The sequence below is a fragment of the Acipenser ruthenus genome, chromosome 45 (assembly GCF_902713425.1).
Source record: "Acipenser ruthenus chromosome 45, fAciRut3.2 maternal haplotype, whole genome shotgun sequence".
Taxonomy (NCBI): Eukaryota; Metazoa; Chordata; class Actinopteri; order Acipenseriformes; family Acipenseridae; genus Acipenser; species Acipenser ruthenus.
Window position 1 is genome coordinate 1458882 of NC_081233.1, and position 11792 is coordinate 1470673.

An 11792-nucleotide genomic window follows, 5' to 3' on the forward strand; every position below is an offset into this window, starting at 1 on the left:
GGTAATTCTAAAGGTTTTCTTGTGTACATCTAGAGGTATTGGGGGGTAATTCTAAAGGTTTTCTTGCAATCATCTAGAGGTATTGGGGGTAATTCTAAAGGTTTTCTTGTGTACATCTAGAGGTATTGGGGGTAATTCTAAAGGTTTTCTTGCGTTCATCTAGAGGTATTGGGGGTAATTCTAAAGGTTTTCTTGTGTTCATCTAGAGGTATTGGGGTAATTCTAAAGGTTTTCTTGTGTTCATCTAGAGGTATTGGGGTAATTCTAAAGGTTTTCTTGTGTTCATCTAGAGGTATTGGGGGTAATTCTAAAGGTTTTCTTGTGTACATCTAGAGGTATTGGGGGTAATTCTAAAGGTTTTCTTGCAATCATCTAGAGGTATTGGGGGTAATTCTAAAGGTTTTCTTGTGTTCATCTAGAGGTATTGGGGGTAATTCTAAAGGTTTTCTTGTGTACATCTAGAGGTATTGGGGTAATTCTAAAGGTTTTCTTGTGTACATCTAGAGGTATTGGGGTAATTCTAAAGGTTTTCTTGCAATCATCTAGAGGTATTGGGGTAATTCTAAAGGTTTTCTTCCGTTCATCTAGAGGTATTGGGGGTAATTCTAAAGGTTTTCTTGTGTTCATCTAGAGGTATTGGGGTAATTCTAAAGGTTTTCTTGTGTTCATCTAGAGGTATTGGGGGTAATTCTAAAGGTTTTCTTGTGTTCATCTAGAGGTATTGGGGTAATTCTAAAGGTTTTCTTGTGTACATCAAGAGGTATTGGGGGTAATTCTAAAGGTTTTCTTGCAATCATCTAGAGGTATTGGGGGTAATTCTAAAGGTTTTCTTGTGTTCATCTAGAGGTATTGGGGGTAATTCTAAAGGTTTTCTTGTGTACATCTAGAGGTATTGGGGGTAATTCTAAAGGTTTTCTTGCGTTCATCTAGAGGTATTGGGGTAATTCTAAAGGTTTTCTTGTGTTCATCTAGAGGTATTGGGGGTAATTCTAAAGGTTTCTTGCAATCATCTAGAGGTATTGGGGGTAATTCTAAAGGTTTTCTTGTGTTCATCTAGAGGTATTGGGGTAATTCTAAGGTTTTCTTGTGTACATCTAGAGGTATTGGGGGTAATTCTAAAGGTTTTCTTGCAATCATCTAGAGGTATTGGGTAATTCTAAAGGTTTTCTTGCATTCATCTAGAGGTATTGGGGGTAATTCTAAAGATTTTCTTGTGTTCATCTAGAGGTTTTGGGGGTAATCTAAAGGTTTTCTTGCGTTCATCTAGAGGTATTGGGGGTAATTCTAAAGGTTTTCTTGTGTACATCTAGAGGTATTGGGGTAATTCTAAAGGTTTTCTTGTGTACATCAAGAGGTATTGGGGGGTAATTCTAAAGGTTTTCTTGCGTTCATCTAGAGGTATTGGGGGTAATTCTAAAGGTTTTCTTGTGTTCATCTAGAGGTATTGGGGGTAATTCTAAAGGTTTTCTTGTGTTCATCTAGAGGTATTGGGGTAATTCTAAAGGTTTTCTTGTGTTCATCTAGAGGTATAGGGGGGTAATTCTAAAGGTTTTCTTGTGTTCATCTAGAGGTATTGGGGGTAATTCTAAAGGTTTTCTTGTGTACATCTAGAGGTATTGGGGGTAATTCTAAAGGTTTTCTTGCAATCATCTAGAGGTATTGGGGTAATTCTAAAGGTTTTCTTGCGTTCATCTAGAGGTATTGGGGGTAATTCTAAAGGTTTTCTTGTGTTCATCTAGAGGTATTGGGGTAATTCTAAAGGTTTTCTTGTGTACATCTAGAGGTATTGGGTAATTCTAAAGGTTTTCTTGTGTACATCTAGAGTATTGGGGGTAATTCTAAAGGTTTTCTTGCAATCATCTAGAGGTATTGGGGTAATTCTAAAGGTTTTCTTGCGTTCATCTAGAGGTATTGGGGGTAATTCTAAAGGTTTTCTTGTGTTCATCTAGAGGTATTGGGGTAATTCTAAAGGTTTTCTTGTGTTCATCTAGAGGTATTGGGGTAATTCTAAAGGTTTTCTTGTGTACATCTAGAGGTATTGGGGGTAATGCTAAGGTTTTCTTGCAATCATCTAGAGGTATTGGGGGTAATTCTAAAGGTTTTCTTGTGTTCATCTAGAGGTATTGGGGTAATTCTAAAGGTTTTCTTGTGTACATCTAGAGGTATTGGGGGTAATTCTAAAGGTTTTCTTGCAATCATCTAGAGGTATTGGGTAATTCTAAAGGTTTTCTTGCGTTCATCTAGAGGTATTGGGGGTAATTCTAAAGGTTTTCTTGTGTTCATCTAGAGGTATTGGGGTAATTCTAAAGGTTTTCTTGTGTTCATCTAGAGGTATTGGGGTAATTCTAAGGTTTTCTTGTGTACATCTAGAGGTATTGGGGGTAATGCTAAAGGTTTTCTTGCAATCATCTAGAGGTATTGGGGTAATTCTAAAGGTTTTCTTGTGTTCATCTAGAGGTATTGGGGTAATTCTAAAGGTTTTCTTGTGTACATCTAGAGGTATTGGGGTAATTCTAAAGGTTTTCTTGCAATCATCTAGAGGTATTGGGGGTAATTCTAAAGGTTTTCTTGCAATCATCTAGAGGTATTGGGGTAATTCTAAAGGTTTTCTTGTGTTCATCTAGAGGTATTGGGGTAATTCTAAAGGTTTTCTTGTGTTCATCTAGAGGTATGGGGGTAATTCTAAAGGTTTTCTTGTGTTCATCTAGAGGTATTGGGGGTAATTCTAAAGGTTTTCTTGTGTACATCTAGAGGTATTGGGGGTAATTCTAAAGGTTTTCTTGCAATCATCTAGAGGTATTGGGGGTAATTCTAAAGGTTTTCTTGCAATCATCTAGAGGTATTGGGGGTAATTCTAAAGGTTTTCTTGTGTTCATCTAGAGGTATTGGGGTAATTCTAAAGGTTTTCTTGTGTACATCAAGAGGTATTGGGGGTAATTCTAAAGGTTTTCTTGCAATCATCTAGAGGTATTGGGGGTAATTCTAAAGGTTTTCTTGTGTTCATCTAGAGGTATTGGGGGTAATTCTAAAGGTTTTCTTGTGTACATCTAGAGGTATTGGGGGTAATTCTAAAGGTTTTCTTGCGTTCATCTAGAGGTATTGGGGGTAATTCTAAAGGTTTTCTTGTGTTCATCTAGAGGTATTGGGGTAATTCTAAAGGTTTTCTTGTGTACATCTAGAGGTATTGGGGGTAATGCTAAAGGTTTTCTTGCAATCATCTAGAGGTATTGGGGTAATTCTAAAGGTTTTCTTGTGTTCATCTAGAGGTATTGGGGTAATTCTAAAGGTTTTCTTGTGTACATCTAGAGGTATTGGGGGTAATTCTAAAGGTTTCTTGCAATCATCTAGAGGTATTGGGGGTAATTCTAAAGGTTTTCTTGCAATCATCTAGAGGTATTGGGGGTAATTCTAAAGGTTTTCTTGTGTTCATCTAGAGGTATTGGGGTAATTCTAAAGGTTTTCTTGTGTTCATCTAGAGGTATTGGGGGTAATTCTAAAGGTTTTCTTGTGTTCATCTAGAGGTATTGGGGGTAATTCTAAAGGTTTTCTTGTGTACATCTAGAGGTATTGGGGTAATTCTAAAGGTTTTCTTGCAATCATCTAGAGGTATTGGGGGTAATTTCTAAAGGTTTTCTTGCAATCATCTAGAGGTATTGGGGGTAATTCTAAAGGTTTTCTTGTGTTCATCTAGAGGTATTGGGGTAATTCTAAAGGTTTTCTTGTGTTCATCTAGAGGTATTGGGGTAATTCTAAAGTTTTCTTGTGTACATCTAGAGGTATTGGGGGTAATTCTAAAGGTTTTCTTGCAATCATCTAGAGGTATTGGGGGTAATTCTAAAGGTTTTCTTGCAATCATCTAGAGGTATTGGGGGTAATTCTAAAGGTTTTCTTGTGTTCATCTAGAGGTATTGGGGTAATTCTAAAGGTTTTCTTGTGTTCATCTAGAGGTATTGGGGGTAATTCTAAAGGTTTTCTTGTGTTCATCTAGAGGTATTGGGGTAATTCTAAAGGTTTTCTTGTGTACATCAAGAGGTATTGGGGGTAATTCTAAAGGTTTTCTTGCAATCATCTAGAGGTATTGGGGGTAATTCTAAAGGTTTTCTTGTGTTCATCTAGAGGTATTGGGGGTAATTCTAAAGGTTTTCTTGTGTACATCTAGAGGTATTGGGGGTAATTCTAAAGGTTTTCTTGCGTTCATCTAGAGGTATTGGGGGTAATTCTAAAGGTTTTCTTGTGTTCATCTAGAGGTATTGGGGGTAATTCTAAGGTTTTCTTGCAATCATCTAGAGGTATTGGGGGTAATTCTAAAGGTTTTCTTGTGTTCATCTAGAGGTATTGGGGTAATTCTAAAGGTTTTCTTGTGTACATCTAGAGGTATTGGGGGTAATTCTAAAGGTTTTCTTGCAATCATCTAGAGGTATTGGGGTAATTCTAAAGGTTTTCTTGCATTCATCTAGAGGTATTGGGGGTAATTCTAAAGATTTTCTTGTGTTCATCTAGAGGTATTGGGGTAATTCTAAAGGTTTTCTTGCGTTCTTCTAGAGGTATTGGGGGTAATTCTAAAGGTTTTCTTGTGTACATCTAGAGGTATTGGGGTAATTCTAAGGTTTTCTTGTGTACATCAAGAGGTATTGGGGGTAATTCTAAAGGTTTTCTTGCGTTCATCTAGAGGTATTGGGGGTAATTCTAAAGGTTTTCTTGTGTTCATCTAGAGGTATTGGGGGTAATTCTAAAGGTTTTCTTGTGTTCATCTAGAGGTATTGGGGGTAATTCTAAAGGTTTTTCTTGTGTACATCTAGAGGTATTGGGGGTAATTCTAAAGGTTTTCTTGCAATCATCTAGAGGTATTGGGGTAATTCTAAAGGTTTTCTTGCGTTCATCTAGAGGTATTGGGGTAATTCTAAAGGTTTTCTTGTGTTCATCTAGAGGTATTGGGGTAATTCTAAAGGTTTTCTTGTGTTCATCTAGAGGTATTGGGGTAATTCTAAAGGTTTTCTTGTGTTCATCTAGAGGTATTGGGGGTAATTCTAAAGGTTTTCTTGTGTTCATCTAGAGGTATTGGGGGTAATTCTAAAGGTTTTCTTGCAATCATCTAGAGGTATTGGGGGTAATTCTAAAGGTTTTCTTGTGTACATCTAGAGGTATTGGGGTAATTCTAAAGGTTTTCTTGTGTTCATCTAGAGGTATTGGGGTAATTCTAAAGGTTTTCTTGTGTACATCAAGAGGTATTGGGGTAATTCTAAAGGTTTTCTTGTGTTCATCTAGAGGTATTGGGGGTAATTCTAAAGGTTTTCTTGTGTTCATCTAGAGGTATTGGGTAATTCTAAAGGTTTTCTTGTGTACATCAAGAGGTATTGGGGTAATTCTAAAGGTTTTCTTGTGTTCATCTAGAGGTATTGGGGTAATTCTAAAGGTTTTCTTGTGTTCATCTAGAGGTATTGGGGTAATTCTAAAGGTTTCTTGTGTTCATCTAGAGGTATTGGGGGTAATTCTAAAGGTTTTCTTGTGTTCATCTAGAGTTATTGGGGGTAATTCTAAAGGTTTTCTTGTGTACATCAAGAGGTATTGGGGTAATTCTAAAGGTTTTCTTGTGTTCATCTAGAGGTATTGGGGGTAATTCTAAAGGTTTTCTTGTGTTCATCTAGAGGTATTGGGGTAATTCTAAAGGTTTTCTTGTGTTCATCTGAGTTATTGGGGGTAATTCTAAAGGTTTTCTTGTGTACATCAAGAGGTATTGGGGTAATTCTAAAGGTTTTCTTGTGTTCATCTAGAGGTATTGGGGGTAATTCTAAAGGTTTTCTTGTGTTCATCTAGAGGTATTGGGGTAATTCTAAAGGTTTTCTTGTGTTCATCTAGAGGTATTGGGGTAATTCTAAAGGTTTTCTTGTGTACATCTAGAGGTATTGGGGGTAATTCTAAAGGTTTTCTTGCAATCATCTAGAGGTATTCGGGGTAATTCTAAAGGTTTTCTTGCATTCATCTAGAGGTATTCGGGGTAATTCTAAAGGTTTTCTTGCGTTCATCTAGAGGTATTGGGGGTAATTCTAAAGGTTTTCTTGCGTTCATCTAGAGGTATTGGGGGTAATTCTAAAGATTTTCTTGTGTTCATCTAGAGGTATTGGGGGTAATTCTAAAGGTTTTCTTGCGTTCATCTAGAGGTATTGGGGGTAATTCTAAATGTTTTCTTGTGTACATCTAGAGGTATTGGGGTAATTCTAAAGGTTTTCTTGTGTACATCAAGAGGTATTGGGGGTAATTCTAAAGGTTTTCTTGTGTTCATCTAGAGGTATTGGGGTAATTCTAAAGGTTTTCTTGTGTTCATCTAGAGGTATTGGGGGTAATTCTAAAGGTTTTCTTGTGTTCATCTAGAGGTATTGGGGTAATTCTAAAGGTTTTCTTGTGTTCATCTAGAGGTATTGGGGGTAATTCTAAAGGTTTTCTTGTGTACATCTAGAAGTATTGGGGGTAATTCTAAAGGTTTTCTTGCAATCATCTAGAGGTATTCGGGGTAATTCTAAAGGTTTTCTTGCATTCATCTAGAGGTATTCGGGGTAATTCTAAAGGTTTTCTTGCGTACATCTAGAGGTATTGGGGGTAATTCTAAAGGTTTTCTTGCGTTCATCTAGAGGTATTGGGGGTAATTCTAAAGATTTTCTTGTGTTCATCTAGAGGTATTGGGGGTAATTCTAAAGGTTTTCTTGCGTTCATCTAGAGGTATTGGGGTAATTCTAAATGTTTTCTTGTGTACATCTAGAGGTATTGGGGTAATTCTAAAGGTTTTCTTGTGTTCATCTTGAGGTATTGGGGTAATTCTAAAGGTTTTCTTGTGTTCATCTAGAGGTATTGGGGTAATTCTAAAGGTTTTCTTGCAATCATCTAGAGGTATTGGGGTAATTCTAAAGGTTTTCTTGTGTTCATCTAGAGGTATTGGGGTAATTCTAAAGGTTTTCTTGCGTTCATCTAGAGGTATTGGGGTAATTCTAAAGGTTTTCTTGCGTTCATCTAGAGGTATTGGGGGTAATTCTAAAGGTTTTCTTGTGTTCATCTAGAGGTATTGGGGGTAATTCTAAAGGTTTTCTTGTGTTCATCTAGAGGTATTGGGGGAAATTCTAAAGGTTTTCTTGCGTTCATCTAGAGGTATTGGGGTAATTCTAAAGGTTTTCTTGTGTTCATCTAGAGGTATTGGGGGTAATTCTAAAGGTTTTCTTGCGTTCATCTAGAGGTATTGGGGGTAATTCTAAAGGTTTTCTTGCGTTCATCTAGAGGTATTGGGGGTAATTCTAAAGGTTTTCTTGTGTTCATCTAGAGGTATTGGGGTAATTCTAAAGGTTTTCTTGTGTACATCTAGAGGTATTGGGGGTAATTCTAAAGGTTTTCTTGCGTTCATCTAGAGGTATTGGGGGTAATTCTAAAGGTTTTCTTGCGTTCATCTAGAGGTATTGGGGGTAATTCTAAAGGTTTTCTTGTGTTCATCTAGAGGTATTGGGGGTAATTCTAAAGGTTTTCTTGTGTACATCTAGAGGTATTGGGGGTAATTCTAAAGGTTTTCTTGCAATCATCTAGAGGTATTGGGGTAATTCTAAAGGTTTTCTTGCGTTCATCTAGAGGTATTGGGGTAATTCTAAAGGTTTTCTTGTGTTCATCTAGAGGTATTGGGGGTAATTCTAAAGGTTTTCTTGCGTTCATCTAGAGGTATTGGGGTAATTCTAAAGGTTTTCTTGTGTTCATCAAGAGGTATTGGGGGTAATTCTAAAGGTTTTCTTGCGTTCATCTAGAGGTATTGGGGTAATTCTAAAGGTTTTCTTGCGTTCATCTAGAGGTATTGGGGTAATTCTAAAGGTTTTCTTGCGTTCATCTAGAGGTATTGGGGGTAATTCTAAAGGTTTTCTTGCGTTCATCTAGAGGTATTGGGGGTAATTCTAAAGGTTTTCTTGCGTTCATCTAGAGGTATTGGGGGTAATTCTAAAGGTTTTCTTGTGTTCATCTAGAGGTATTGGGGGTAATTCTAAAGGTTTTCTTGTGTTCATCTAGAGGTATTGGGGTAATTCTAAAGGTTTTCTTGTGTTCATCTAGAGGTATTGGGGTAATTCTAAAGGTTTTCTTGTGTTCATCTAGAGGTATTGGGGTAATTCTAAAGGTTTTCTTGCGTTCATCTAGAGGTTTTTTTAGGGGGACGTCTGGCAACACAGCAGAAAATACGCTGCGCATGCCTGAAGAAAAATTAAAATACTGTAGCTCCTAAATTACTTTATCGATTTCTTCGGTTCCAGAAAAAGGCAATGAGTCCCTGCCTGCCAAATACGGGGTTTAAAAACACAGCCGTTTTTTTTTAGCGGTTCATCAAGGTCACTATCATCTGAAATTTGAAGTTTTTTTGTTTTCTTTAGGTACTCTCTTTTTAGGAGGGGGCATTTCCGTTAGGTCATTAAGTTTTCTTCTTAGCTAGCCTTCTTTTCCTAAAATAAAAATAAAATAAATAAAACCCTGCATTATGTCCAGATATTTGGGGATTATATTTATTTGTCATTAAAATACTGCACTTTGACCATACAAATTAAGATGGACAGCCAACACTGAATCAAAACCGAAGTTAAATTAAATCTGGTTTAATTTATTTTGTGGGTTTGGGGATTTTATTGTAAAGCACAGCACACAGTAAATAGTTCTTACAAATGCGAGTCGTCAAGTGTGACGAGTTCTTAGCGCCCTCAGCACCACCTACCATGTTATAACAGTATGAACGAAGTACAACAAATAATAAAATAAACCTTCATTTCAAATACACTGTGATTATATATATATATATATATATATATATATATATATATATATATATATATATATATATATATATATATATATATATATATATATATATCAAATACCGTGTAAAGACTTTTTTTTAAAAAAAACATACTTACCAGTCATAATGATCTGTGCTTCATGGACAGGTCATCCACCTTTTGGAGGTTTGTTCGTGTCCCTCCACTCTGCTCTGAAGCTTCGAGTAGTCTCTTCGACATCATCAGCAATGCTGAATAAATCAAAATTTCGAATCCAAGCAGTTGGAATCACGCTGTAAGAGTCTTTGTCGACCCCGCTTTCCCACTTCACCAACGCGTGCATCACCACCATACTACCTTCACCTTCTCGTCCGTTTTTAAATTTTCTGCGCGGTTTCTTTCCCCCAACAGGTCACTGCACAAAAAACAGTCCCGCTCTGCATTCTGGTACTTGGCGTTCTTAATAACACCAACAGGGTGTAATCGCATAGACCACTGAAGTATAAAGTACTACATATCCCAGCAGTCACAGTTTTTTTCCTTCTTCTGAAACTGCAAGCGCACTGCATAAAGTTTTGCAAATGAAGAGATTTGGATGATGAGTTTACAATCTTATAAACAGTATTTAAGTAAACCTAGATATGCAATTCCAAAAAGAACAGCATCGAGATGGAGAAACAGGTAAAACAATAATAATAAGATGTTTATGCTTTTTAAAATATTTTAATTACGGTATGTCATTATTGCCTTTTGATTTACATTTACAGAAAAAGAACGGCGGGAAACATGGACTACCCAGCAAGAAGCACCAAAGTTACTAAAATATCAGATTCTCAGGTAAGCTTCATGCAGCCATACACGTACAATTATAAAATCAAAACATAGACCTTGTTTACCTACAACTGAGTTTGAGTGTTAGCAGTGTGGAGTAGTGGTTAGGGCTCTTGACTCTTGACCGGAGGGTTGTGGGTTCAATCCCCGATGGCGGACACTGCTGTTGTACCCTTGAGCAAGGTACTTTACCTAGATTGCTCCAGTAAAAACCCAACTGTATAAATGGGTAATTGTATGTAAAATAATGTGATATCTGTATAATGTGATATCTTGTAACAATTGTAAGTCGCCCTGGATAAGGGCGTCTGCTAAGAAATAAATAATAATAATTCTATTTAAGAGAAAAAAAATTCTGAACTAATAATCTGTGAACATTCAATTATCTCTATAATTTTAATAAATACATTTATTTTACTATTTTACGGTGGAACATTATATTTTTATTCAGCTCAAATGATTTCACATACCATCAATTGTTCTGTTAATAAATGTGCTAAAAAAAATTCGGATGGATAGGCCCCTACATATGAAGATTAAGTTAAAGGCTAGAGTGATCAGTGTTCTTCACTTCCAGTCCTGGAGTGCCACAATCCAGCTCTTTGTAACTCATCAACAACAAAAGACCTGGGAAAAGGTTTAAATGGCTTCAGTTAAGCCAATTAGGTAATTAAGAGCTCAACGGGAACAAAAACCAGCAGGCATAGGGGTACTTTAGGACCACAGTCACTGACGTAACTGACAATGTTGTTGTAACGAAAATCAGCAGACACAGTGGGCCTCCTCCAGGACCAAGGTTGAGAAGAACTGGTCTTGAAGACAACAATAACAATCGACCTCAAGGGCTAGTGATATTCGAGGTGATGCTAAACCAGTCCTGAATGTTTAAATATAATGTTATTTTCTTGTAGTGTGCCGTTGCTGTTAAGGCAACCAGTTAAGTGGAGCCATCAGAAATAGAAGCTGACGAAAGACATCAACATGTAAGTTTAGTTGTAAATTTAAAGTGTGTGTGAAAAGTATTTTGTATATGGAGATTAACCCATAGTTTCATAGATAAAGTAGTTGTGGACTAGTGATATTCAGGATATTCAAAACAAGTCCTGAATGCTCAAATTGAACGCTTCTTTTTTGTAGCTGTTTCGTTGCTGTTAATGCAGCCAGTGATGTGGAGCCATCAGATACAGAAGCTGACGAAAGACAACATGTAAGTTTCCTAAATTAAAATGGTGTCTCAAAATACTTATTTAGCACTTTCAACTGTTTCTTTGTGATTCCTAAAATTACTTTCCATCTACAGTAGTAAGGATATACACTAGAAATTGTTTGCCTTTTGAAACAGTAATGTCAGGATCTTTGCAAAATCCACACCCGGGTACCTATTGCAAACTAGGATACATCAGAAAGTGAGGATAATTCACACCTGAAGTTAAATTAAAAAGGAAAGTATGTTTCAAGGGAAAATTATGGTATTACATGTTATGATTACCCTTTCAGCCAAATAGAAATAATACATTTCTTTTGAAAATGATTGTGAATTTGTTACAACTTTCAATAAAGTTTAATTTTTCAATCAAAGTTTGAATTATCTTGTGTGTATATATATATGTATCTTGTGTGTGTATGTATTTAAGACTTTATTGTTCTTGTTTTTAGAGAAGCATACCTTTAGAGCTTAAAGATGCTGGAGTTGAAGAAAGCATTACAGACAGTCACGTAAGCGATAGGTAGCTTGTCTCTGCATATTAACATCATAAAACATCTAACAGTTCTGCAAATTTTTGAAACCATTTTTGTGCCTTCCGTCTTCATAGGGTACTTCTTGTTATCATGATAGTCTGACTTTACTTTTTTTATATATAAATAAAACACCACATTTTTACACCTTAATTGTATTCTTAACAGTAATACTACTTTTGCTTGTTTCCAGGTACCTTCAGACATTCTCAAAATCACAGAATCATCTCTTGAACAGAACCAACTCCTACTTCTTGCCCTGAAAGCTAAACATCAATTAACCAGTGAAGCTTTAACCGTCATTATGAAAGTTATAAATGTAATATGTGTAGAAAATGTGATTGCAACTTCAAAATACTTATTTGAGAAGCAGATTTCAGATGTTAAAGAAGTCATTCGTGTTTGTTATATATGTAAGAACTGTGGCTCTAATTTAGATAG

General features: G+C 36.3%; 1 long non-coding RNA gene across 1 annotated transcript; it reads left to right on the top strand.

Annotated features, from left to right (window-relative positions):
• Window positions 1-9602: 9602 nt before the first annotated feature.
• Window positions 9603-10765, top strand: LOC131720908 (uncharacterized). The gene is made up of 3 exons (XR_009319757.1): window positions 9603-9620; window positions 10526-10597; window positions 10752-10765. It is a non-coding gene; the product is annotated as an uncharacterized LOC131720908 (long non-coding RNA).
• The last annotated feature ends 1027 nt before the right edge of the window (window positions 10766-11792 follow it).